General features: G+C 32.3%; 1 long non-coding RNA gene across 1 annotated transcript in view; it reads right to left on the bottom strand.

The window, feature by feature from the left end:
- The window catches only part of LOC140452460 (uncharacterized), a 407,073-nt gene that overhangs the window by 165,331 nt on the left and 214,001 nt on the right, over nucleotides 1-27,741 (bottom strand). The window lies entirely within an intron of this gene.

Below are 27,741 nucleotides of genomic sequence, written 5' to 3' on the forward strand. Positions count from 1 at the left end.
AAATTAAAGAAAAATTTACCTTACCCTTACTTTAAACTGCTTCAATCATACCTTACAGAAAGGAGATATCTGGTAAAATATAGTGAAGCCTATACAAAACTCTACCCCATCCTATCTGGTGTACCTCAGGGTAGTGTGCTCGGACCGATTCTGTACCTGATATATACGGCTGACTTGCCAATAAGCAATAACCTAACGCTTGCAACATTCGCAGATGATACTGCTTTCTTGGCCTCTCATAGCAACCCAATAATAGCATCAGAGAGACTGCAACTACATCTGAACAAAACAAATGAATGGCTTAAACTTTGGAGAATTAGAGTAAACCCCTCAAAATCTACACAAATTACATTTACTCTAAGAAGAGGTACATGTCCACAAGTTAACCTCAATGGACATCCTTTGCCCCAAAAGCATGACGTAAAATACTTAGGTATTCACCTTGACAAACGTCTAACTTAGACCAAACATATATGGACGAAAAGGCTTCAATTGGGAATTTTATACAGAAAACTTTACTGGATGTTGGGAAAAAACTCTCACCTATCGATTGACAACAAGCTGCTGATATACAGTACAATAATAAAACCCATTTGGACATATGGCTCACAGCTCTGGGGTTCAGCTAGCAAATCTAATATTATGATAATACAAAGATTCCAATCCAAAACTCTGAGAACAATCGCTAATGCACCTTGGTATATCCAGAATGATGCAATACATAGAGATCTTCAGGTACTAACAGTCTCTGAAGAGTGCAAAAAAACTTCTGAACAATATCAAAACAGGTTGCGGGTGCATCCTAATACCCTGGCACACAATCTTCTCAACAACCAACAAGCGAAGAGATTGAAGCGACATTACCCCTTGGACCTACCTCACCTATCCTGACAGAGCCTACAGCAGTGGGAGTTACGCCTTTAACAGCACCCAGCCATTGTGATCAGTGCCGCTTTTAGTGCTCGCGTATCAGTGTATGTGCGCATCCTACCGGTAAAAAGCCAATTTGTGTCGTGATGATTTGGTCACTGGACCTTACATTCATTACCTTACGTCACCTTACAAAAATTTTACTTATTGTTTTCAATGCAAAACAGATTGTAAAAATCTTAAATGTTAATAAAAAAAAAAACAAAAATTTTCAGCTCTTGGTTCAGTTGAATTTTGTACGGGTAAGGCCCAAGTTGTGGTATGTGAAAGGTCGAGTTCTTGTGGATGACCTGAAACCGACTACCTCGGATTCTCCTGCACACTTACACAGATAGTGGCGATAATTTCGGTAGTGCGTTTTGTTAGTTGGTTGATTGTTTACTGAGCCAGTGTACTTAAATGTATTATTCACTACACTGCGAATATCGGTCCTCTAGATAGGACGATTATGGCAACTCTAAAACATTTCCGGAATAGAACACTCATTTTGATAAAACAATTTTATCATTTGCACGTGTTGTTATATGCTATATCCATCCATAGTGATTTAACAATACAGACTGAATAATTTACAGTGAATTTGACAGATATAGCTCCAAAAATACGGCCACTACCAACTGTCAGAGTTCGTAAGTCCCTATTGGAAGACACTGTAGATAGTGAAATTTTCGAATTTGAAAAATATATACCCAAGAATTAATTATTATTGAAAACACAAGAGTGCCACTTTAAATTTGTCGTCAAATAAATTCAAAGCAAATTATTTAAAAGAATGTAATATAGAACCATTAAACAGTCTCCGTTATGGTCGAAACGTTAATTATTGTCAATAATAATGTAAAGCAAATAAATAGGTAAACATGTAATAAAACTTCTTAACTTCTAATTATGTAATAATAAGCTAATGTTACTTCTAAACCGAAAATATATTGAATAAAATCTCGACAGAGAGAAGACAGACTCTGAGAGAGGACATGATCCTTAATCAAACTTTCCACTAGTACTGGTATTTAGCGCCATCTACTTTAGATGATAGAAAATATTTTCTGCTGTCTAGTTTCTAGAAAAATTCAAAAGTTGGACTGGCTACTGAGTATTCAAAGGACAATGACGTCGGGCAATACCTTAGATATATGTTTGGTCTACTTTTCCTAGATCCATTAGACGTTCGTGAGAGTTTTGCTTTAGTAAGATATTTCCAGAACAACATCAAGCCGTACAATAATTTGCTGACTGCTTGGTGGATGGCTACATTTCTAAAGAGGCAGACTTCCCTCCTCAGATATGGGCAAAATAAAGTTCATCACTTGAGCGTACAACCAATGCCTGTGAAAGTTTCCATTCTAAATTTAATTCATTATTTTACAATCCGCTCCCTAATATATTTCAATTTTTAAAATTTTTAAAAGATGTTCAAATTGACACATAAAAATACGAAGTTCTGTGAAACCAAAAAAGTATACTATTAGTAGATTTGATTTTGTCAAATGTATTTGATTTACATTCATAGCAAAATAAATGCCTTATTTTAATTTATATTTGTTTAATTTTGTAAAGGTAGAGGATATCCCTGATGTTTTTACACTTGTATTGCTTTGTCTCATATATTTTCGAATAAGCAAAAATGATTTCAATAATTTTTAAAAACAGAATTAATATCAAAATAGCTAAGAAAATTCCTAACCAGATCTAAAAATTTGTAATAAAATTTCTAAATCAATTACTAATATTTTTCAATTCAACATAGGGACAAAAATGAGGTGAATATAATCTAAATAATATAATTTTATTGTCTAATATATATAAATATTTACCGAGCAATTTTTTTTTGTTTTTATTTTATTTAAACAAAAATGACCCTGCATCAACTACTAAGAGTTATTATCAGGGGATACAAACACAAATTACAAGTATTCAATTTCTTACCATGTATATAACTTAAATATAGTCTATTAAACACTGTAAAATATAATTTCTTTCAAATATTTCAGCACTTGGTTGAACTGGCAGCTTAGTAGATCCTTCATGTTGGTATAGAGGTTATTTTTTCTTCTTTCTTGGGTGTATGTTTTACATTTTAACAGAATCTGTTTCACAGTGATTTGGATCTTGCAGTTGTAGCAGAAAGGAATGGCTTCTTTATTTATTAAGTGAATATGGGTTAGTATGGTATGTCCCAATCGTAGTCGAGTTATTGTCACTTGTTCACAACGTTTGAGTGGGAGTGGTAAGGTGGTGCCGACAGTTTCTATAACATCTTTTAATTTGTTGGATGTGGAATTCCAGTTACTCTGCCATAAGTTGGTAATATGTTTTTTAATGGAAGTTTTATGGTCGTTTCTTGTTAGCATGTGTGACACAGAGATGCTTTTATCTAGTGCAGCTTCATTCGCAAGTTGGTCGACTGCTTTGTTTCCCTTGATTCCCACGTGTGATGGCACCCATAAAAAAGTTATTTCTATGTTTTTTGTTGATAGTAGTATGAGTTCATTTTTTATTAGCATTATAATTTCATTTGGTGGATACAATTGCTATAAAGCTTTTAGTGTACTTAATGAGTCAGATATTATAATATAATGAGGTGCGGATTTTCTTCTGCAAACTTTCAGTACCTCTAAAACAGAAAGTGCTTCTCCAGTAAATATGCTACAACTCAGAGCGAGTCGTATTTTAAAATGGTCTGCTCCATGTATGTAAGCCGCTGCTAGTCCTGATTGAGTTTTTGATGCATCAGTGTAGATATGTTCAAAATTTGGATATAGGGATATTATTTCATGGTATGATTGATGTATTACTGTTGCGTTAGTGGATGTTTTGGGATAGTGAGTAAGGGATGTATTTACAATTGGTGGACTATTTGACCAAGAGGGAAAGTTTTGGGTTGGATTTATGATGGCACTAAACTGCTCACAGTCGAAACCACTGAATTTGATTCTTTCATGAACAGGGAGTGTATTCATAGGTTTATTTTTGTAATTACTGATACATTTAAGTTTTAAGATATTTGAATGCATGGGATTTTGATGATACACGAGTTGCATAATTTAATGATAATTGTTGACTTCGTAAGTGTAAAGGTAATTCGTTAGCTAATACTTGAAGGCTATTGGTTGGGCTAGTTCTAAATGCGCACAGAGCAATTCTTAGTGACGTTGTTTGAATTGAGTTTAGTTTTTTTAATGTAGTTTTTTTGGCAGTACCATAACATATTGAGCTGTAGTCTAATTTGCTACGTATAAGTGATTGGTATAAGTTTAATAGGGTTCTTGTATCTGCTCTCCACGTACGGTTTGAGAGAATTTTCAGGAGATTAATTCTAGGTTGCCATTGTTTTTGCAAGGTATGTATATGGCTTTTCCAGTGTAGGGTGCAATCTAGAGTTAACTCCAGGCAATTTATTTCGTTTGTTTCTTTTAGAGTATGTCGATTTAAAGTTAGATTAACGTTCTTTATATTTTTTCGTTCGCTGAATATTATGTACTATGTTTTTTCAGGAGAAAAGTTAAAACCAGTTTTAAGTGACCATTTTTCCAGCGTGTGTAAAAACTTCTGTATTACTTCAGCCGCACATTCCACACTTCTCTGCTTTTGTGGTAGATAATCAAGTTGTCTGCGTATAAATTGGCTTTAATCGGTAATCTTATTTCGTCCTAGATGTTATTTATTGCAATCAGAAACAATGGAGCCTTGCGGAATTCCATTTTCAAGAGAACGTGGACTAGAGTTATCTCTATCTTAGTGAGACCGTTAGCTATTACTTTAATGTGTCTATGAGTTAAGAAATTTTGTATAAAAGCTAGTGTGTGACCCTTAATTTCAAATTTTTGTAGTGTTTTTAAGATGTTATATTTCCATGCAGTGTCGAAAGCTTTATTGATATCAATAAAGACAGCTAGTAATTTTTGATTGTGTAGAAATACTAAGTTGTCGGTAGTGGATCTGCCTTTACGAAAACCACTTTGATAGGGAGATAATAACATTGAGTTTTCTAGATGCCATACTAGTGTGTTATTTATTATTTTGTCCATTAGTTTAGACATACTACATGTCAAGGAGATTGGACGATATGACAAGGGATCGTCTTTAGGTTTGTTGGGTTTAAGAATTGGGATGATAATTGCATTGCACCATATCTTGGGAAATATATTATTGAAAAATATTGGGTTAAATAGCTCTAGGAGGATAAATTTAGCTGATTCTGGAATATTTTTTTAAGAAAATAGGTGGAATTTCATCTGGACCAGAAGTATTATTTTTAAGGCAGTTTAGAGAAAAATCGAATTCTTGTTGAGTTATGTTTTCATTTAGGGGCGATTTGCTGTCATGGATTGAAATTTTAAAGGATTATTCATGATTTTTGTATTTATTGAAATTTGAGTTTCGGTTGCTACCACTAGAATTTAGTTGATACACATCGGCTAATACGTTAGATATGTCTTTTTTGTCGGTAACAAGATTATTATTGTAAGAAAGAGTATTAATATTGATGTAGTTGTTTGATCCTTTAAGGTTTCGGATCTTTTTCCAGATGATTTCGATAGGAGTTGAGGGGTTTATTGAGGCAACATAATTATGCCAAGACTTTCTTTTGCTTTTTTTAATTAAATATAGAGTTTTTGCCCTAAGCTTTTTAAATTACAGGAGATTAGCATCTGTTTTATGTTTTTTAAGAATATTCAGTGCGTGTTTGCTTGCAGATAATGATTTGGCAATTTGATCATTCCAACCAATTTTTTATATAGTTTCAAAAGTTGAGTTTACGAAAAAAAAACAGCGGAAGATAACTTACAAAAAATATTCAACAAAACAAAATTCATCCATTCAAACGGAAATTTATTCAGAGCTCCCAAGATTGTGATTATGACACGAGGATTGACTTTTGAGCAATTCTTGTGCAAACGGAAAATCTCTATTACAGGATTCAACGTAATAGTTAATTTGCTGAAATGGTAAATGTTTGGTGTGCTGTTTTACCAGATCAAATAATCGAACCATATTTTCGAGAGGATACATTAAATCACGTATATGTAAAAAAAAACACTGTAGTTTTCTTTAATTTTCGTAATTTTGGTTTTAACGGTTTGTTACGCCACTGTCACAATACTTAAAGTCTTCTTTTTCTAGTTAATAGCTTTAGGTTATAATTTATTCTTTTAAAGTGGAGCTTTTGACAGTGACTCTTGTCTTATCATTATTAATTTATATTACTACCATAAGAGACATTGTTTTAATATTAGTTAAAAGCTTGCTTTAAAAGTTGTTTCTTTCTGCAGGTAATGTAATTAAACAATTTAATATTGTACAACTAATAATAAAATTTATTTTTATTAATGAAACTTTGCTGATTGAAGAAACAAACAGTATTCTATATATTTGGATTTGGTGGACGACTTTTTAATATATTGACATGTTCGAGCATTTTCCATAAAAGCTTAAAAGTAAAGTTTGTTTAGCAGTAAATGGTTGACTTCAATAAGTACGGACTATAAACATCCTGGGTTAACCGATAATAGTATAAAATACCCAGTTTCAGGTAAAATTTAAATATGTTTCCTGGTCAAATTTGTCAATCTTCATTTCTTAATGTTGATTTAATTGCGTACAATCCAAACTCATTACAATTTCATTAATACAGATAAGGCTTATATTGACGAAACTGTACTGCTAAGAGGGTTTTTCGAATTTGATGGTAGTGCACGACGGGTTTGCTAATCACCTTTTAAGGGTTTTCAGGTATTTATATAATAAGTTTATGGAACTGAACACCAACCAGTATTTAAATACGAGTTCTTGATAAAATTTGTTTGTCTTTATCTATCACGGGAAGTGTTAAGTAGTATTACTCATTTTATTCATTACGTTTTCTCTCAGTATGTGGCGTCCGTAGGATATTAATAATGGGGCTTCTTCTAGTGTTCCGGTAAAGAAGAAACATTTATCTGTAGATGCAAAGCAAATTGTAAAAACTACATACAGTACCTTTCTTAAAAGAGGACTTGACACAACTTCCGCTACGAGTGAAATATGCGATTTGACGAAAATACCTCTGACCACAGTAAAAACAATTACATCAAATCCCATAGAAACAAGAAAAAAACGTAAAGATTCCAGTTCCACCAAATGTATGGACGAAGCCGATAAGGACTTGATACGTCGAAAAGTCTATACCATGTACGAAGAGCAACGCATACCTACAATAAGAGCTCTGAAGCAACGGCTCAATCTTGACGGAACCCAAATAAGCTGTAGCCTCACCAGCTTATGGAAAATTTTGAAAAGTATGGGCTTTCGATATCTTATAATTGACAAAAGACAAGTAATTATGGAATCTCATAGATTACAAAAATGACGTTATGAGTATATAACTTCGATAAGAAAATTCCGTTCTGGAAATCGTCCAATAATTTACCTCGACGAGACATGGTTTGACACACATTCAACGCGACCTAAAGGATTTGCCGATTCCTCCGGTACATGTAAGACAAAATCTCCGTCAAATAAAGGGAAAAGAATGGTTTAAAAATAATCTTATGCCAAACATTCCTCAGAATACCGTAATACGCAAGCTATCACAGTCGCCAACTAAGTAAGGCTCCAAATTCGAATAATACTAAATTAGAAATTCAAAATTACATGAAAACTAATGATATGTATTTTGAAGAATGTTACACCAAACAAGAGCTTTTAGAATTTTTAAAGACATTTTCTATAAAAAAAAAGTACAGTGTACTCCCTCTATAACGACCACGCTTATTACGAGGTTTCGCTTATAACGAGGTACATTAGATGTCCCGTGAAATTTCTACTGAACTATAACCCTCTATAGCGAGGCAAATTTGGTTATAACGAGAGAAATTAAGATCGAAAACCGTGTTTTTTACGTTTTTGGCCCGGCCGTGGCTATAAATAAATACTCTTTTTAACTGCCGCCCGCAACCAACTTCTTACAATTTATGATTCTTACTTGGAAATTTACAATTTATGATTCACAAGTGTCATTGTAGGGTCCTAATAGGCAAGATGTGGAAAGTGTTTTAAACGTTGTCAGAAATTTTACCCAAAGATAAAACGCAAATGAAGAAGCATAAAACTGTTTTACATCTTTAAAAAATATAATAGATAGAATACTGGACAATTTAAAGCAGTCAAAAATGACAGGATTCTTACAATTGCAGAAACAATAGCTTATGTTATCCTTGAAAATACGCTCTATACAGATTTACAGAATACAGATTTTTTGTTTTAACGTATATCATTGACAATAAAAGTAAACAACTTTTTTTCAAAAACGCCATTCAAACAATATTTAGCATCTTATATTGCTCCGAATGGCTTCACTATAGGAAGTTTTAGAAAACTATATATTCATATGTATGCACAGTATTATTGTTGTTTGATATAACGGGATCGACTTATAACGAGGTAATTAGTCTGCCATTTCAGTTTGCCATTGGCAGAGGAAATGGGACATACAGTGCTGCGGCTTCCACCCTATTATTGTATGATTAATCTCATAGAATATATATGTGGCACGAATTGAAGTCTAACGGGAGGTCACAAAGTATTTCTCCAACATTAAGTAGTACTGTTGTAGAGGTAATAAGAAAATGTGTCAATGATATTCTTCCAAGTAGTTGGATAAATTCAATCCGACACGTAATAAGTAAAGAAAATTCATATGTTCATGTAGATCACAATATAATTGAACCGATCATAATTAATTTAGATGAGGATAGCGATAGCGAAACATAACTATGTGTTTGTTTTTCTATAATCTTATCAATTAAAATAGATTTAATTTATTTTAAAACTCATTTGAAAACATTAATTTCGGGTATATAAGGCAAAGCAATATATTTTACATCCGTTTTTTGTTTTTGTCGTCGTAATTATTGTAAATTTTGTGGATCCTTTGCTTTATTATAGGAGTACCGTCTAGTCAGTGTTAATTGTCAAAAGACCAACTCTGTCTACCTCGTTTGCTTATCGCTCCGGACCGGTCTTAACAATGGACCAAGTCAGATAAATTTAATAATATTTACGAACGCACTAATTGAAGTCAACCATTTTCTGCTAAAAAAACTTTACCAAATGATCTGATATAGTCTATCCTTTTTCTATACAGTCGCCAATGAATATTGAACTGTCGCCATTTTGAACCGGCAGCACAGACTCGTATAAAAATGTAAAAAAAACAATCAATGATACAGTAGCTTTTAAATCCCGGTCATAGTTGAACACATTTCCACGGTATAATTGACACGTTTTACAATATTATGGCGTCAAAGTTATTTAAATATGTTAAGCATAAACAATTGTTTTTTCGATTATAGATAAGAGATTTATTCGCACGTATAACGGGAATCAATCACGAATAACTTACAATTTTTAATACATTAAAGATGTGCTCTCGATAAGAAGACAAATAAGACTATTTTTAAAAATGTTTTAAGTCACAGAAACTTATTGTCACCGTTATGTCTTAATAGATTTTATATTGACTTTATCCGCTAAGAAGAGCAAATTTTCTTGAAAACTCTATCCGCTGTTGGATTTTGGGATATTAAACTAGGATAATAGCGAGTTTATTACCTGTGACGTACACTTACTTTTATTTTAACGTTAATTATATTTTATTTTTCAAATATTAATGTTCGAAATAGGCCACAATATATTTATTTACAAGTTTTTACTGACGTTTCGATCTCTATATCCAAAGACCGCTTTCAAAGATATAAATGATAGTTATATTTATTTTATTTGTTTATTATTATATATTTTTATAATCTTACATTGTTTATTTTTCTTTCTATCTTTAAAAACGGAATAGAGATCGAAACGTCAATGTATTAAACATGTAAATAGATATATTGTGGCTTATGTCCAACCTTCTCCCTAAAAATACAGAATGCCACAAACAAGCAGCTATAGAAAAATAAATATATCTGTCATTTGTATGTTTGAAAACGGTCTCTTTATAGAGATCGAAACGTCCGTAAATTAAACATTTGAATAAATATATTGTGGCTTATTCCCAACATCATTTCTAAAAATACAGAACGACAAGCGAAAAGCCATAGAAAATAAATAGTACTATCATTTGTATAATTGAAAACGGTCTCTGGATATAGAGATCGAAACGTCAATAAATAAACATATGAATAAATATTTTGTGGCTCATTCCCTACATTCCCCTAAAAATACAGAATGCCACAAACAAAAAGCTATAAAAAAGAAGTAATTTTGCAGAAAGTTTACTGATACCAACCGGCTGTCGCGGAAGTTACGCTAAAACGTCTTTTGACGTGACCCGTCCTTAAAGAGTTACACAATGAAATTTTTTTAAAACAAATTTTAAGACAGTTTCCACACCACCCCAGAGGTATGTCTTGTGGAGCGATACTTTTTATAAATGGGTGTTCGCCAAGAGCCATATTGTCTTATTAAATAAAATGAACAAAACACTTAAACAGTATAAAACAAAACAAAATAAAATCCTATAAAACAAAATAAAATTATATAAAAACAAAATAAAAATAATGTTTGATGTGTTTAAACACAAACACTATACACACTTACTATGTTCTTCTCGTTTTTTTTTTGTTTTTGGTTTTTTTTATGCTGATGTTCTTATTAAACTATTAGAAAATATTATTCGCTGTCTAAACCTGAAATGCAGTGCTGCTATCGCTGTCATTATCTTCACCACCTGGTGTAATTATAATTGGCTCTAGTAAAACTTTTATATGAGTGTCAAGTTCCCACATACGATGTTCTTCTTTAATTATGTGGCCTATACATTTAGCCCATTTCTCTGAAGTTACATGGAGGATTGCTTGAATCAAAAGTTTCTTAATTTCGTTTAATTTGAACGTTTTGTTATTGCGTGCTACTTCTCCTTTCACTTGCTCCCAGATAAGTTCAATGGAATTAAGTTCGCAATGATAAGGTGGTAGACGCAGAACTTTGACACCATAATCTTTTGCAGTTTCATCTACAGCATATTTAAGGTATTCAATTTTCCTTAACCGTGCAATGTCAAGGAGCTAAATTTTGAGCATTGATTCTTCGTATGCAATCCCCTTTTCTGTAAGCCATTGTTGAGTCCTCCCTTCCAATTTCTTTAATAATCACCTGTTTTTTTCGACTCAAATGAAGAAAACCATCATCAAGAAACCCTGTATCAATTCTTATATGGGTGACGATTAAACGCCGTCCCTTTCCTGATGGAGCTTTTAATCCTGTATATCAGCCTTCTATAAATGCTTCGCGTTTAATTTTGACATTTAAATCTTGCCAAACTTTTCCAACTGTATGACCTTTTCCAATCTTGGTTATGCAGGTTTCATCCAAATAACGTATTTTGCCTCCAGTGCTGCGAATTTTGCGTATTTCTTCTAAATATTTTCTTCTCCGCCCAATAATTTTATTTTTTTCTAATAGCATACTTTTTCTGTTGAGTTTTACATATCGAAAGTTCATTTCACGCATGGTCCTGGTTAAGACTCTACGAGATATCTTGGGTAAGGAGTCATCGTTTTCGAGCTCTTGAGAAATATTTTTCAGTGTTGAAATTTCACTCCGAAAATAAAATGAATGAATTTTTCGACGTATAATATTCCTTGTCTCGTCATCCAAAACAATGCTTTTCCTACCTCTAGTTTTACCTTTTTCTTGCTTTTTATTTTCCGATGTATTTTTAAGTACACGATAAATACAGCTAACGGATACTTTTGTTAAACTGCTACAAATGTCGACCGCTTGGCTAACATTTAATTCCATTTTTCTGCCGACAATTCCTTCATAAACGTTTCGTATTATTACCTTCTCTTCGGACGTTAACATTTTCCGTCTCTTTTGCGGCATTTCATTTTTGGAATCAACATCAGAATTTTGCAGTCTTCTCTTGGAACAACTCGGTTTTTCGTCCAACTCCAATAAAACTCAAACCAAATAATCACAGAATATAACTAAAAATTTACTATAAAACGACAAACTATAACACTCGTATTATCAATAACACGTTTTATCAATAACACAAACTTATCGCATAAAATACCCTACCCTCAGAAACGCCAATGTAAATAACCTATTGTTGATGGGCACTCGCTCGACAAAAACTAGTCTTACGGCTTTCTGTGGATCTGAATTGAAACGGAATTCCGTCGCTAATTCCAAAGTTGCCAAACGATTGAAAAATATTGTTTTAAAATATCGATTTTTATTTTATAAATTTAAATATGTACCGAAACGGAACATATAAATAAAATTTATTTCATTACAATTTTGTGCTTAATTTTTACTATTGAAAAAATCAGGTTTTTTTTGTATTTTTATGACGGTAATAATCGCTGCATGGAAGAATACAGGTTTTGTATGACCATAATTACTACTTGTGAACAAGAATTGGCTACATTGTACGGCAACTTCTGGTCAAGTCTACTATAGAGAAGCACAAATAAATATACTACTTTATATATTCTGTAATTTCTTATGAGGAAACGAAAATTGCAATCGAGAAAACAGGCAGTTTTCGGGGGCCGCTGTGTACATTTAAATTTGAAGATATTCCGCGTTTAAACTATGATATCACTCTTCTAAATTGAGGGTTTCTACTTTAGCACAAAATACGAAGATTTATTCTAAAACACTTAAATAAAATATTCCTCCTCACCGAGATACATAGTATTTTATTACAAATATGCTAAAATGATTTTAGCCCATTGTTTTAATACCTTCCAATATTTGTTGTTCAAACTTGACAAACAGTTTACACATGTTAGAATACTTAACTAGTGTTAAAAGATAGTATTCCGCTGTTACCAGAAACGTGCTTTAGGGATCGAGACTTCCTTTTCCCACTCACAATATACGCCACTGTCATAATAATCATTTTAGCATGTTTTTTTTTTTATTCTTCCTTACTTTTTACGTAAATATCCATTTATGTCAATGCGATAAAGTAAGGAGTTTTCAAGTTATTTGCGTTTAAAGGTAATGTTTAAAATGCATAATCTTATTTTATTGCTAACGACCATTTCACACGAGTCAACTATGTCACTAATAAAGTTATACAATTTAGTAAATTTTCTATATAATTCTTTGTTTCAGTTCATTAAAAATCAGAACTATGATTTATATTATACTAAATCAAATTTTCTCCTAACCTTCGGAAATATGTTCGGTTGATTTCTAATAAAATTTGCGGCATTATCTATTTGTTGCCATAATTCTTGTCGACTATTAATTTCTTGAGCGTACAGAAGTGTATTCATATGTCCCCAAAAATAAAAATCTAAGGGATTAAACTCAGGACTCCGAGCAAGCCATGGAAACTCACTTCCTCGCCCTATCCATCTATTAGTTAACTGATTATTCAAATAATTTGGCACCACCAAGGGAAAGTGTGGTAGTGCGCCATCTTGCATAAACCAGATATCTCTTCTTTGGTTTAATGGTAACTCTTCCAGTTCATCAAAAAGGGTATTTTGAAGAAATTTCAAATACGAATTGCAGTTGAAGTTTGCAGGTAATTCAAAGGGACCTATTAAATTATCTGTAAAAATTCCACACCAAACATTTATTCTCAGTTCATGTTGAAAGTGTGTTTCTCTGACGGCATGTGGATTTTCGTTATCCCAAATGTGTCAATTTCTACAGTTATAAACACCTCCATGTGTGAAAGTGGCTTCATCAGTAAAAAGAATATTGCTAACGAAATTGTTATTTGCATTTGTCCTATCCATAATAAATTGTGCAAATTTCATTCGTCGAGGATGATCTGTGGGTAGCGTAACAAATTCGTTACTGGAGTAAAATGGTAAGGTCTTAAGTCTTTTTTTTAATATTCTGAAAACTGAAGCATGGCTTATTTCAGTTATTGCTGATAAATATCTGGTACTTAACTGACGTTCATAAGCAATTCATACTAACACATCAACCTCCTGACTCACTGTAATTATTTTAGGACGCCCTAGATCTCGCTTTTTATGGAATTGACCAGTTTTCGCTAAACGGTCGTAAATATTTTTAAAAGTCCTGTAATGGGGTTGTCGTCTGTTAGCATACAATTGTAGATATTTTTGAGCAACAGCACGCCTTGTATAATTTGCTTGTGCATAAACACAAACCATATTTACAGTTACGCCGAATTAATAGCCATTTGTCAGTGTTTTACTTTCAATGCCAAATAAAGTTTAGTTGATTAGAGTGGACACATAGTTCATTTAAAATAAACATGGAGGATATAAATCCACCCCATAAGGATCTAATACTACTATCAAATATTTTCATAATGAAAATGACAGAGATCAAAATTAAATTAAAAACGAATTTATCTACGAAAAATATTATTTAATTAAAAGAATCGTTAAAAGCTATTGCGTTTTTAATATGTACACAGCAAAATTATGCAGAAATTCATAAATTTATTTGATGATTGATTGATTTTTCATTAGTTTCCCCTTAAATTGTTATTCGAGGAATTTCTCTACTGTTTTTAATTACAATATTGCAGATTTTTCACTAGAAAAATATTTTATGAAGCATATGTACAGGGTCTTTAATTAAGTGCTTCCTGTATTTAAATTTATATGAACAAAATGTTTGAAATCGAAATTTTTTATTCGTTTCTAACATTATTTAAATATCTCAGATTTGACGTAAAGCAAACGAGATCTGAACGATTGAAAACCGACAAATTTGCTTAGCGGTTTGGAATGGATTTATAGAAAATAGTGGTTCATGTTACAAACCGGGAATGAACCTCACTGTGGACGAACAACTATAAGACAGGTGCCCATTCACACAGTACACATCAAATTGTCATCGAATGCGATAGTCTGTGGACTAGTACGCATTTCGATGCGCATCGCCCCGCCTCGAATTTTTGACCTGGAAATCCCTATTTATCGCTCGGACAGCGCATATAAATATTGGCGATTTTCAGGTCAGCCAGGTCAGTCCCTTACGGGCTCTCCGAGAGCTTAGTGCTCTTGGGGCGCTGCTTCCTGCTGTTCCAATTATACTCTGCGGCTGAGAATTGTTTTAACTTAACTTGGTGTTTTATTTCGACGAAGAAATTGTCATGTAAGAAATATCTTGCCTTTTTCAAGGCAAGACGCCGAAGATAAGTATTTTCCAAGTCCATAACCCGAAAAATGGACTTAAGTAGAGGAGCTCTCGACAGTAAATTCGAAGCCCTCTACGGAGCACCCGGGGATATCAGAAGGTGGTTAGACCCTTATTTGTTCCCCCGAGGTAAATACGCCGGATAAGTTTGGCATAAAATTTTGGCTCTTGGCTTGCGTGAAATCAATATATAGTGTAAATGGTTACCCTTTATCTCTAGTACGTATCATCAACGCAATAAAGATACAAGTGTTGGTGAACACGTTGTTTTGCGGATATTGGAAAATCCATTGGGAAAGGGAAAAAATGTTACGACAAATCTACTTCACATCGATAAAATTGGCCAAGGTATTGCAAAAAAAATCAGCAAGTCTTGTGGATACTTTGAATCGCAACAGAAAGAAAGTTCCTCTAAGCGTAAAGCGTGAAAATAGAGAATTTTATGTTACCCATATATTACAGAGTTACAAAAATGTGCTTTTGTTAAAAAGTTTTTGAACCTTTGGAAAATCTCCTATTTTGAATCATTATCTTTTGTTTTTGAATTTTGTATGTATCTAGTGTTTTTTGTTTGTAGGAATTTTATTATTTTGTAAATTTTACCTAATGCGCGGTCAAATTTAATCCAGTGGTAAAAACTGCTGTTATTTATGAAAACTTAGATAGTCAAATAAGATACAGTAGACTCCCTCTATAACGAGAACTGAAATGACAGACTAATTACCTCGTTATAAGCCGATCTCGTTATATCAGACAATCATAATACTGTGCATACATATATGAATCTGTAGTTTTCTAAACCATTAACTTCCTATAGTGAAGCCATTCGGAGCAATATAAGATGCTAATAAATATTGAAAAGTTATTTAATTTTATTGTCAATGAAATATATTAAAACATAAAAGAGTTGTTTACTTTTATTATCAATGATATACGTTAAAACAAAAAAGCTGTACTTATATTTTTTTCCAACTACATAATGTATAAATTGTATTTTCAAGGATAACATAAACTATTGCTTCTGCAATTTTAAGAACTCTGTTATTTTTAACTGCTTTAAATGGTCCAGTATCATTCTATCATATATTTTCTTAAGATGTGAAACAGTTGTATTTATTCATTGTAAAGAAGTTTATTGCGGGCTGCAGTTAAGTTTATTCAGGGGCTGTTTGAAATGGTATTTATTTATAGCTACGACCGGACTAAAAACGTAAAAAACACGTTTTTGGATCTTATTTTCTCTCGTTATAACCAAATTTGCCTCGCTATAGATGGTTATAGTTCAATAGAAATTTCACGGGACATCTAATGTATCTCGTTATAAGCGAAACCTCGTTATAACCGTGTTCGTTATAGAGGGAGTATACTGTATTTAAAAAAATAAATTCGTGTTCAAAATGTTTGTTGAGTTTTTCCAATCAATTTTAAATGGGGTCAATAATACACACATTTTTCACCTGGGTGACGCCGGGTTAAACTTTACAATGGATTGTTTATTTTATTATCTTTTATTTTGTGATATTGACGATTTATGTAATTTCAGTAAAATGTAATGGTTATTATTACTTTTTGAATTTTTGTAAGCTTTTTCCATAAAATTGTACAATTTTCATTGACAATAACGCATATTTCTAATTATAACTCTCTAATTCTTATTATTTTATAAATTCTTCTTTTATTTTCTTTTGTTATTTTATTATTTTACAATAGTCTGTCTAGTGGCAGATCTGGCAGCACTTTCTTCTTCACACTGTGAGCGCCTCATTTAGATAACTTTTGAAAAGCCTTGCCTTCTACTCTTACTAATAGGAATCTCTCTAGTTAATATGTTACCAGTTTTAATGTTTACCATCATATTTTTGTAAAACTTTTCCATTGCTACCCAGAGCATTGAAAGTGATATATTATCATATGCCTTTTTTAGATCTATAAAGACTATATGAGTTGAAAGGTTGTGGGTTGATCTTTTCTAGTAACTTGCTTTAGAGAAAATATGCTGTCCATAGAGGATTTGCCTGCAAGAAATTTATTTTTCATAGAGCCTTGAGAGTGAATTTATGACACTAAGCCCCCTGTAGTTTAAACAAATCTTTCTATCTCCTTTTTTGTAGATGTTGTTAGTAAGTGTTTTTGTCCACTCCGGTGGGAAGTCATGTCCTTAATAGAATAAAGTGAAAATATATACGCCAGTAATTCCTGCAATACTTGTCGGCTGTGTTTTAGTAATTCGTTTGCTATACCTTGTGGTCTGCATGCTTTTAGATTTTTCGAATGAATTGGCACAAGCAATAAAAAGCAAAGTACTAGAAGCTCTAATAAAACTGAAAAATAGAACGGCTCTGGGGAAAGATGGCATAGCAAATGGGCTCATAAAATATGGCGGATTACGCTAATAATTATGTTTAAGAAAATCATAAGATTAGGACAAATACATGAAGAATAGATAACCAGTATTATGATCCTACTATTTAAGCATTGTGAAAAAAACGGCCTCAGCAATCATAAGGAAATAAACCTAGTAAGCTTCATTTTGAAACTCCTTAAAAAAGTACTAATGAATTCATCAAAAATACTTCATATATCTGATGAATAACAAAGAAACAGAAGCGGAAGATCTTGTACCGATGCGGTTTTTGTAATCAAGCAAATAGTTGAGAAATCTATAGAATACAACAAATCAACCTACATGTGCTTCAAAGCGAATGACATTAAAATGATATTGTCAATATTTTGACGTGCGTTCCTGAGACGCACGTATTGGAACAGTTAATTTAATTACATGAAATTAACTTTAACTTAAAAATGCCCGTTACAAAAATGATAGCTTGTGATTTATTTTGATTGGTAGTTTATAATTGGTTTAAAAAAAGATCCAAAAAAATGGAAGAGGAATGGTTCATATAAAGGCATTAGAAAAACAGGTTTAGAATTAAATCTGTTTATATTTTTAATGTCATTGGGTAAAATGATATAAAACTGTGATAACTCTAGGTATGTAAAGTAGGCAATGGTCGAATAGCCACTCCTTCTTCTGAAAATGATGCTGTCCTTATAGGTCTACGTCTACTCAACCTCGTAAAATATTCATCTACCTTGCACAGATCGTGTTTTAAATTATTTTAAAATATTTGAAGTGGTAATATGATATGTATAAGCTTTGGCTTCATATTGCCAGAGCCACCGTATATATTACTCAACTTGTAACACTCTGTACATAATTGTATTTACTGTGAAGTGTTTTAGCACTTTTGGCGGTTATTTCCTCTTCTTGTGAAGGTTACATCGGAGGAAAGACCCTGTGTCTCGTAATGAACGCCCCTGCCAAGGTTAACTGGCTGCATTGCTTTAGGCTGCTCACTACTACTCACATTACCTAATCAGAACAATCTTGAAAATTGCACGCCATAAAAATCTCTATACAACCGATTTTTGCACAAGAGTATGGATGTTACGTATATGGGAATATGAGAAAATACAAGTTAAAACTGTTGCCAGATATATATCGCCTAAGATGCAAAAATAATAATCTATATATAGCCAAAGAGCTAAAGACTGTATATTTTCTTATCATTATTCTATATTTTTTTATCTTCCTCTACTATTTTTCTTTAATGTTGACTTTTATCGAAAAGATTTTTATATAGGGTTATTGAAAAAAATCGTACATGAGATGGGTCCTGGTAGCACATACATAATACTCAGTGAAATTAGAAGTGTTACACCCAGAAGGGTGTAACACTTCTAATTGAATTTAATTTTTTTTCAACAGAATTTTTAAAACATGCTATGATAAAAATACCAATGTTTTATCTTTTCTACTTTTTGTAAAATTAAAGTTTTATCTTTAAATTTTTTTGTGAAGAGACCGATTTGTGAAAACCGCTTCGTATAGAAATTTTTAGTTATTATTCCTCAGTTTAATTGTATTCAGTGTAAGAAAATGCCTCGAGTTCGAAAGACACCAAAATTACCACCATGTTAGCGATTTTAACAGGGGTAGAATTATTGCGTATAGAGATATGGGTTTGTCGTATCGCGAAATCAGCCGTCATGTTAATTGTACGGCAATGGCGGTTATGCGTGTCTGTCGTGTGTGGACAAACGAAGGTAGAGGAATACGAAGAAGACCAACTGGTCAACCGAAGCGTACCACAGAGCGTCAAGATGGGCGCTTCAGATTACTGGCTCTGCGAGACCGTTTTGCTACTACGCATCAAATTGCTGACCAATGGTTTGGAGTAGTAGGTGGACCTGTTAATATGCGTACACTATACCGTCTCATTTGAGCCTTTGGAATGGTTTCATTCCGCCCACGACTAGTGCTTTCTTTGACTGCGGACCACTGTCATCAACGTTTGAATTGGTGCAGAGAATGGCAGCATTGGGTAGTAGAATGGCGTAATGTAGCATTTAGCGATGAATCACGATTCTGTTTAGGAATGCATAATCGTCGTTGGATGGTAAGACTCCGCCGTGGAGAGCGACGAGATATCGAGTTTGCTGTTGAGAGGTATGTACACAGAAAAGTTGGAGGAATGGTTTGGGGGGCTATTGCCTATGGTAGCCGATCACCACTTGTGTTTATTCGAGGCAATATGACAGCTGCGCGTTATGTTGATGATATCTTATAATCCACTTTACTGCCTTATCTCGACGGCCGTCGAGACGTCCTTTTTCATCAAGACAACGCGCGTCCCCATATATATATATATATATATATATATATATATATATATATATATATATATATATATATATATATATATATATATATATATATATATATATATATATACATATATATATATATATATATATATATATATACAATAGCACTAAAGGCCTTAGAGGCCCAATTTTTTCTTTACCTCTTGATTCCATCTACTTTTTGGCCTTCCTTTTCTCTTTTTTGAAGCTATAGTGTAGTTTAGTACCCTTTTTGGAGTCCTCGTGTTCGGCATCCTTTCTAGGTGACCTCGTCATCTTAGTCTCTGTGCCTTTATGACTCCTATTATATTAGGTAGATTATATAATTCCTTTAACTCATTATTTGATCTTCTTATCCATAAACCGTCCCTTATTATTCCTCCATATATCTTCCTCAGGATTTTCCTTTCTCATATCTCCAGTAAATTTTGTTCACTTTTTGTCATTGTCCATGTCTCACTGCAGTATGTTACTAATGGTTGTATAGTTGTTTTGTATAACTGTATTTTTGCCTTTCTTGGTAAAAACTTGCTTTTCAACATTCCACTAAGAACATGTACGCCTATTGCCTACCATTATTCTAGCTTGTATTTCTTCTTTTTACGTAATATTATTGCACCTAGGTATGTAAATCTTTCTACCATTTCCAATTTATACGATAATCCTTCTTCTACTTCTACTTTAAACTTTTGTCCATCCCTGAACTGATCATCTGTCCACTGCATACATTTTGTTTTAGTTTCATTTATGTAAAGTCCCATTTTATTTGCTGCTTTTACTATTCTCTGTACTATCTCCTGTAGCTCTTTTTTTCTGTTGCCAGCAGCACTATATCATCCGCAAATGCCAAAACTTGGTGTCTTTTATGATATAGGAGTCCTTCTCTATTGATTTTCGCTTCTCGCATTATTTTTTCTAGGCATAATTGTTTACTTTGACTTTGTCCGATGCATGATTGTTTACTTTGACTCTGTTTTCTGTATTCTCTAAAGTAAGATGTATTATGTTACGCAACTTTCTGCTAACTCCCAGTTCCTCAAGGGTCTCTTCTAATTCTTTCCTCTTTATTCTATCGTATGCTTGCTGGAAGTCGATGAATAGCGCTATCGTTGGTAAGTTGTGTTCATAGCTTTCTGCTTGTAATTCTCTGATTACAAATACTTGGTCCATTGTTTTCCCCCTGGTCTAAATCTGCACTGATATTCGCCTATTATATTTTCAACTTCTTTTTCCAGCTTATCTTTTATGGATTTTGATATGATTTTATTGCTTGTCCCCATATTGCTCGTTAAACTATGGACTTTCTCCAAGAAGCTGGCGTTAATGTTTTAACGTGGCCGCCCCGTGCTCCGGATTTAAATCCTATCAAGCATGTATGGGATATGATGGAAAGGAGACTGTCCAATTTGCACCATCCTCCACAGACTCTGGCACAGTTAATACATGAAGTTCAAGTTGCTTGGAACGAGGTGCTACAAGCAGACATCGATCATCTCATTTTGTCAGTGCTTAGACGTATACAGGAGTGTATTTCAGTCTTGATGTATATCTACCATGTTGCCAAAAAATTAAGTTCAAGAAATTATTCCTTCTGGGTGTAACACTTACAATGTCATTGAGTATATTTATACGGCTCGGTAGTAGCCTAGTCACAGTTTTGAATGATGTGACAATATTTTTGGGAAAATTATATAAAACTGTCATTTAATACAGCACTTATTAACTAATATTAATTTTATGTAGATAAAAAAGTAGTATTAGTAAAAAAATACTATTATTATTATAACAAATAACAAATAAGAGCCGAGGAGCGAGCTCCTATTATGCCCAAAAACAAAGAAATATAGAAAACTAATAACAAGTGTAAAGTTACAATTAAGTACATCAAACAAAATTGTGAAACAATAAATAATGCAGTCCTATAAATAAAAAAAGGAACTATCCTTAGAAGTATATTTTTATAAATATTAACACTAGTTGCCGATATGGTGTCTTGATCCAAATTATTCTTAGTAATAAATATTCTGTTTGCCAAGAAGTTCACCCTGGATCTTGCTGTCATATATGTTCAATCTTCAATTTGTAATGATGACCTCTTAATCTTTCGTCTTGATTTAAAGCAAATATAGTGTTTAGGTTGTCAAAATTTTTAAAATACGGAAGGACATAATTAGGTCATCTCGAATATGTCACCTATCATTAGCATATCAATAGATACCACTGATACACTTGAAATAACTAATACACCTAGTAAAGAAGTAAACACAGCTAAGCGCAGCCATGATGAAATGTTAACCCCACCTTTACAAGAACCTAAAGAAAATTTTACAAAACCAATACAAAAACTTAAAAAATCCAAAACTATTGATAATTCTAAGACTATTGCTAACAGTATGGAACCCGTAAAAGATTTTATTACTAATAAACTTATAACACCGATATTAAATTTTGAACAACTAACTGATTTTTTTGAAAATGCTTTAGGATCTCCAAATAAATTGAGTCTATCTAAAACTTATACCGAAGACATATTAGGCTTACTTAATTTGTTAAAAGAAATCTATCCCCACATTATATCAAAAAAAATGAAATCGCGATGTACTAAAATAATTAATTCAATTACTCGACAACTAAAACATCAGCTCGATAGCGACTCCTCTATAGAACCTTCTATATAAGCTTACATTCAAGCCTATTCTACAGTGGAATTTGAACGGTTATTATACCCGTTTAGAAATGTTACAATTAATAATTGCTCAAAATTCTCCTTCTATAATTTGTCTACAAGAAACTCATTTTAAAAATAACAAAATTCATAATTTGAGAAATTATACAAGCGTATATAAAATAAGGCAAAATCAAGAACATGCTAGTGGTGGAGTTTCAATTTTTATCGAGAATTCCTATGAATATTGCAGTATTCTCCTAACCACAAATCTAGAAGCTGTAGCGGTGTGCTTAGTAGGTCCACTAAAAGTTAAGTCATCTGCAGTCTTTACATCGCTCCTAATACTGATCCAAGTATAGCAGACATTTCTAATCTTTTATGCCAGATTCCTACACCTCGAATTATACTGGGAGATTTTAATGCACATAATTCATTATGGGACTCAAAAAAATTGACAAAAATTGGAAGAAAAATAGAAACTATCCTAAATAATCTCAATTTAAATCTACTTAATGACGGCAGAAATACTCGATATAATGCAGCAACGGGAGAGTTTTCAGCAATTGATTTGTCAATTTGTGAACCAAACTTGCAACCTAGTTTATCGTGGGACGCTTTACCTGATCTATATGGAAGTGATCACTTTCCTTAGTTAACAATCTGTTGTATCATAAGCACAATACACATATCACCAAATGGTCCTTAAATAAAGCCAACTGGACACTGTTCTCAACATTGATTTCTTCATCAGCTATGAATCTTAGAGAAATGTTAGACTAAGAACAAGATATTAACGAGAAAACGTCCTTTTTCATTAAAGTCATCATTGATGCAGCGAATAAGTCTATTCGAAAAACAGCTTTTCATCCAAAACTTTCACCTGTACCGTGGTGAAACGATGCGTGCAAACAGGCATTAAGGGAATCTAAATCGGCTTTTAATAGATATAAACGATATAAAACTACTGAAAATCATTTGGAATTTAAAAGAATACGAGCTAAATGTAGATTTATTATTAAAAAAAGCAAGCAAGAGTCATGGCAAAAGTTTGGTTCAGAAATCAATAAATCTACTCCAATTGGTCAAATCTGGAACATGATTAGAAGTATATCTGGAAAAAATTCACAACACTCTATAAAGTACTTAATAAAAGACAATCAATTCGGACATTTACGTCCGAATGCAATATATCTGAAATAATGGCAAATCAATATTGTACCTCTTCTAGTGATGAAAGCTATTCAACAGAATTCTTAAATAAGAAACGATTTGAAGAAAATAAAGGAATACCATTAATTAATGACACTTCACCAATAAACAATCCTATAAGGTTGACTGAACTTATTGAAACTCTTAACTCCGTTAGAAATACTAGTCCAGGACCAGATAATATACCTGTGCTTTTTCTACAGAACCTACCACTAGTAGGCCAAGAACGATTATTGCAACTATTCAATTTTATATGGATCAATAAGGTATTCCCACACATATGGCACTCGTCAATCATAGTCCCAATGCACAAACCAGGTAAACCTAAATTTGAAGCAGAATCCTATAGAGCAAGCTCTCTCACGAATGCAATGTGTAAGTTGCTAGAAAAGATCATTGCCAATCGACTCATGTGGTATATTGAACATAAACATCTTATTATACCCGCACAAAGTGGATTTAGGAAAAATAGATCAACATTAGATAACTTAATATCATTGGAATCAGAAATTCACGAAGCATTTATATGCAATCAAGAATGTTTAGCCATATTCTTTGATGTAAAACAGGCTTTTGATACAGTATGGCGCTATGATATTTTAACAACACTCCACAATTGGAAGATTCACGGTAACATCGTTGCTTTTATTTCAAGATTTCATTTGTCTGAATCTAAATTACAGAAAAATGGAATTCCACAGGGCTCGAATTTAAGCGTAGCGTTATTTTTACAGCACATTTTTTACGGCACAACAATGTTGTGCCGTAATGCAATGACACAATTAAAACTTTTTTGTATGCTGATGATCTGGTAATTCTAGCAAGAAATAAAAACATATTATCTGCTCATAATCATATTGCTGCAGCTCTTAAGTCGATAGAATCGTGGTCTAACAATATTGGGCTTCAATTTTCCACAACAAAAACAAAAGCTATACATTTTTCACGAAAATCGAATCCACAAAAGCTCCCAAAACTATTTTTATACAATTCTGCTATAGAATATACAAAAGAAATAAAATTCCTAGGGATGCAAATGTGCATAATTTATGCATAATTTATATAGAGCTTTAATTAGATCAAAACTGGACTACGGATGTGTTGTGTATAACACCGCAAACCAAGCATTACTCAAAACTTTGGATACTCTTGAGAGTTCAGCCGTTAGACTTGCTCTAGGAGCATATTGCACCAGTCCTGTGGACAGTCTACTCTGTGAAGCTGGAGAGCCACCCTTAAACCTAAGAAGAAAATACTTAACTCTATCGTATGTCTCGAATATAAAATCTAACCCAAAAAATCCAGCTCTTCATCATGCTGTTGCTAACAGGTTCTAGGAGGTCTATCAAAAAAGAAATAGGGGCCCTGTACCTTTCTATGAACGAGCTAATAGATACTTATTAGATTTTAATATTGAACTACCTCCCATTTATCCTACCTGTGAAATAAATTTATGTTTTCCTTGGGTTGTTCCCTCTCCGCTTTGTAACCTTACACTTACAGCATATAACAAAGATAACGTGATACCCATTTTTTTTTAAACTCACTTTCTCCATGTTCTCAAACAGTAGAAAAATTACCATTTTATATACACGGGCGCATCTAAGACCCTAAATGGAGTAGGAGCATGCTTTGTGATATCACATGAACATTCCATCTATAAATTGTCTCCTAAGTATTTTTACAGCAGAACTATTTGCCATCAATAAGGCACTAACCTTTATTCTAGAAAAAAAGCTTCCCAAATCTCTTATAATATTTGATTCACTTAGTTGTCTGACATTAATTTCTCAGATTTATCCCTCTTTACTGTCATTTGACAGTAGAGTTCCTCTGCATCAGTGGAAAATCTAACAGTGCATTTGGTTTAAAACCTTACTTAAAATCAAAATTGCACGATATTTGGCAAAAACAATGGAATAGAAGCAACACTAAATTGATAGAAATAAAATCTTCCTTCCTTCCATGGAACTTCTGGCCTCCAAAGCGACAACATCAAGTCCTAATAACACGTCTCAGAGTAGGACACACTTCTACAACACATGAATACTTGTTGAAGAGGGAAGAGGCGCCAGTGTGTTTTGATTGTGAATGTAAGTGACAGTGAAGCACATTTTGATTGACTGTTCAATATACTCAGTTAAAAGACTATATCACCACATTCCAAAAACATTAATAGAACTTCTAGGAGAATCTAAATACGTAGCTGACTTGATAGAATTCTTGAAATCCATAAACTATTTAATTTTAAAAATATCATTTAAATTTTAAAAATACAGAAAACATAATACGCAGCTTCGCGGTTCAGTACGTTCTTTTTTATTTTATAAATTATGGTATAGAATAGAATAATGCTTAATAGGTCTCCCTGGAGTCCCATTCCTAGCCGGTATTCTTTGAAAAAAATAGGTTCCCGAACGGATAAATTTATTACCAAAAGAATGGAGAAAAACTGGAGAGTATATAGATAAACAGATAGGTGTTTAATAAATATATATATATATATATATATATATATATATATATATATATGTATATATATATATATATATATATATATAATGTATATATATATATATATATATATATAATGTATATATATATATATATATATATATATATATATATATATATATATATATATAAATATATAACTGTTTTGGATGGGTTGGAGTCAATAATAGGGCTATTGGTTAACTATTTTTTTATTCTCGAGCTTTCAATTGTGTTTACAATTATTATCAAGAGCTAAAAAAGACAAAATACTTACAAGGTTGAACTAAAAAGAAAAAACAATTTTTGTTAACTTACCAAATAAAAATTAGTTTGGTAAGTAAAAATCACTGCTTACATGTTCAAAATATTTAATACAAAAATGTTTTTATCTAATAAATGTTTCTCTGAAAAATTTTTATAATTTTGAAAACATTTTTTTAATATAAGAATAATTGAATTTATAAATAAGTTCAAATAGCAACCAATTATAAATAGCCTCAATTAAATGAAATTTGAATTTTGAACTTATTTGAATATTGAACTTATTTATAAATTCAATTATTCTTATATTAAAAAAATGTTTTCAAAATTATAAAAATTTTTCAGAGAAACATTTATTAGATAAAAACATTTTTGTATTAAATATTTTGAACATGTAAGCAGTGATTTTTACTTACCAAACTAATTTTTATTTGGTAAGTTAACAAAAATTGTTTTTTCTTTTTAGTTCAACCTTGTAAGTATTTTGTCTTTTTTAGCTCTTGATAATAATTGTAAACACAATTGAAAGCTCGAGAATAAAAAAATAGTTAACCAATAGCCCTATTATTGACTCCAACCCATCCAAAACAGTTATATATTTGTTCCAAACGAGTCACAAGTACTTCTTTTTTCTTATTCTTATATATATATATATATATATATATATATATATATATATATATATATATATATATATATATATATATATATATATTATCACAAAATTATGTCCACATTCGCTATCCCAGAAGCCAAAACTAATAAATACGACTTGATGGTGTCACTAAGCGGCAAATATGTTAATTAAAGGATGAACGATTCGTTTGAAAGATACAATTTTATCATGAGGGCACAGAAAGAAGGAGAGTCGTTTGAGCAGTTTCTTACTAATCGTAGACATTTGATTCGAACATGTAATTATAACAAAATTGATCCAGAACAAATAGCCGAAGATAAAGCTCTGAAATACACTATATTGAGGGCATCAGATATCCAGTTCCTAGAAAAGCTTTATTGGGAGTAGACAAACTTACCATACAAAAGGCCATTGAATTTTCTAAAACTAATGAGCAAAGTCAAAACCAAAATTTGAAATTTCACAACAAAAGAAAAGATGTGAATATAGGAGAAGTTTATAAAAACAGGAATAAAGATAAGTTCCATAACTTATGGATCAAGAGAATGCCCAGCGCAGCGTATGGAAAGAACTTAAGAAATGTGCGATTTTAAACCATTTTGCAAAGTGGTGCAGAGTCAAGAATATTGATGTCAGGATGAAGCATTGGCAGTAATTTTTGATTTTTATTACAATGGATGGCCAACAGAAAAAAAAGTTCCTC

Source organism: Diabrotica undecimpunctata, chromosome 10, assembly GCF_040954645.1.
Source record: "Diabrotica undecimpunctata isolate CICGRU chromosome 10, icDiaUnde3, whole genome shotgun sequence".
NCBI classification, from domain to species: domain Eukaryota; kingdom Metazoa; phylum Arthropoda; class Insecta; order Coleoptera; family Chrysomelidae; genus Diabrotica; species Diabrotica undecimpunctata.